Consider the following 2,784-nt stretch of genomic DNA (forward strand, 5'->3'; position numbering starts at 1 on the left):
GCGCGGGGCCGGGCCCAAGCGCGAGCCAAGTCAGCAAGTGTGGGAAAGGCTTCAGCCGGAAGTCTAATAAGATGTTTAAGCTCTTGGAAACTGGTATTGTGGGTTTTGCTATTTCTTTTTCTTTCATCGTCTTCTTCCTGTTGTTTTTTTTTGTGTTGTTGTTCTTTTGTTGGTGGTGGTCGTGGAGCTTGAACTGAGGGACTGGCCTATGTCCCTGAGCTTTTCCACTGAAGGCTACCACTCTACACCTTTGAGCCACAGTACCACTTCTGGTTTTCTTGCTGGTTAATTGGAGATAACAGTCTCATAGCCTTTCCTGTCTACACTGGCTTCAAACCACGATCCTCAGTTCTCAGACTCCTGAGCAGCTAGGATTACAGGTGTGAGCCACCGGCGCTTGGTGCTTTGTTACTTCTTATATTCTTGGTGCCTAATATTTTGCTTAACGTGTAATCGTCATTCAGTACATGTTTATGGGTAGAATCATGACTTGAATTTTCCCCTTTCTTTGCAGGTCTACCATTCTCACGAACAACTGTTATTTGGAGAAGACAGAGTGACAGATAATTATGATATTTAATACTTGCCCTTCAGGCTGAAGGCAAAGATAGCTGCAAGATTGGGTAATTTTCAATTCAAAATATCTTCAGAATTATGAAATAGAAGCTATACAGATTTAATTGAGTTAAAGCAATTAAAATACTGTTTCTTATTCCTCAGATAACAACTGTGAGTTTGAAGGACTGACTGAAAATAATCCACTTTCTTTAGAACAACCCATGGCGTTGTTAGAGGCAATTTCACAGTTGATTCTGAATAAAATGCCAACTGCAGAGTGAGTATTTTCTTATAATAAAGATCTTTATTACAGAAAATGTCAGCATATCTGATGGTATCTATCTCAGCATGATCTTGTGCATGTATATACATTATATCAGTATATATACTTGTACGTAGTTATATATTAATGCATAACTGCCTATTTATTACATATAGGTATATATAACAAATTCATCTGCTACTGGTGATATAATGTGATAGTAACAATAATACAGCTTTTAGGGGGAATTATTGAATCCAAATCTCTTTTTCATTTAACTTCTTTTTGTTGTTTGTTTTCTTAGGTATTCCAGCTTGTTGAATGACTTTGTTGAATCTGAGTTTTTTCTGATCAATGGAGACTCCTTACTGATCACGTGTATATGTAAGAAGTCACTGAAGCAGGGGCAGAGTCTCCATTTCTTCTACCTGGTTGAATACTAAACAGCATCCAGGCCCAGAGTTCAAGCCCCATGACAAACCCCCAAAAAAACAAAAAACAAAAACAAACAAAAAGCACCACAATTGGTACCACCTCTAGAACCATAGCCCAACACTCAGGAGTTTATTAAAACAAAATAATTCAAATGGAGAAAAAATATTTATATAAATGTATAATTACTTATAATTTTTTGGGGGGGGTCCAGTCGTGGGGCCTGAACTCTGGGCCTGGGTGCTGTCCCTCAGCTCTTCAGCTCAAGGCTAGCGCTCTACCACTTGAGCCATAGCACCACTTCTAGCTTTTTTCTTTTTGCTTATGTGGTGCTGAGGAATTGAACCCAGGGCCTCAGGCATGCAAGGCAAGCGCTCTACCACTGAGCCACCTTCCCAGCCCTACTTATAATATTTTTAAGTGATAAGTAAAAAATTAATACCTGTGATAGAGAATTGACTAAACAGTTTATATTTAGTGAGATATTTCTAACCATTAAAAATTATGAGTAATGGCCAGGCACTGGTGGCTCACTTCTGTAATCCTAGCTACTAAGAAAGCTGAGATCTGAGGATCACAGTTCAAAGCCAGCCCAGGCAGTAAAGTCCATGAGACTCTTATCTCCAATAAAACACCAGAAAACTGGAAGTGGTGATGTAGCTCAAGTGGTAGAGCACTAGCCTTGGGCTGAAGAGATCAGGGACAGCACACAGGCCCAGAGCTCAAGTCCCACAACTGATGAAAAAAATTAGGAGTATTATAAAGTAACATTTGAAAGTATAAAATAATAGCTGGTCATGAGTGGTGCACACCTGTAATTCGAAATACTCAGAAGGCTGAGACCTAGAGGATCAAGGCTCACAGTTAACCTGCGCAGAAAAGTCAGAGACACCCCATCTCCAAATAACCAGCAAAACACCAAACTGTAGGTATGACTTAAGCAGTAGAGTGTCAGTTGCCAACCAAATCAAGAGCCCATGAATTCAAGCCCCAGTATGGGCATATACACAGAGAGTATATAAAATAATATCAGGTGAAAAATCAAAACACAATATGAAATGTTGAAAAAGATGACCTTGATCAAGGCATAGTGAATTTATAAGCACTTTGTTGAATGGCATCTTCTTTGTACAACTACTTAAAGATAATACAATACAAAGAAACACAATATCTGCATAAAAGGTAAAAATTCACATGGAAAAAGACTGAAAGAATGTGGAAATGTAAATATGTCATGTTACAGAAATGAGATTTTGATTTTCTTTATTTTTCCCAGTTTTTACTGTTTACAGATAAGGATTTCCAACCAATAGAACATTCCGTTTGGTGAATGTAAAATCCACAGAAAAACCTAGTATAATGCTAATCAACTTGTATCTGAGCAAGAATAAGAGAACATGAATTAACCCCCATAAATCAACGGCTTTTCTGTATGCCAATAATGAGAAAAGTGTGGCTGAAATTAGGAAAGCAACTCCATTTGTAATAGCCCCACAAAAAATAAAATACCTAGGAATTAACTAAAGAAGTGA

The 2,784-nt window shown here is 38.0% G+C and overlaps 1 long non-coding RNA gene across 1 annotated transcript; it reads left to right on the plus strand.

Moving 5' to 3' along the window:
• Window positions 1-331: 331 nt before the first annotated feature.
• LOC105985957 lies at window positions 332-1,216 on the plus strand. The gene is made up of 4 exons (XR_001175085.1): window positions 332-426; window positions 515-623; window positions 721-835; window positions 1,125-1,216. It is a non-coding gene; the product is annotated as an uncharacterized LOC105985957 (long non-coding RNA).
• Window positions 1,217-2,784: the final 1,568 nt, after the last annotated feature.

The sequence above is a fragment of the Dipodomys ordii genome, unplaced genomic scaffold (assembly GCF_000151885.1).
Source record: "Dipodomys ordii isolate 6190 unplaced genomic scaffold, Dord_2.0 Scaffold32, whole genome shotgun sequence".
NCBI lineage: Eukaryota > Metazoa > Chordata > Mammalia > Rodentia > Heteromyidae > Dipodomys > Dipodomys ordii.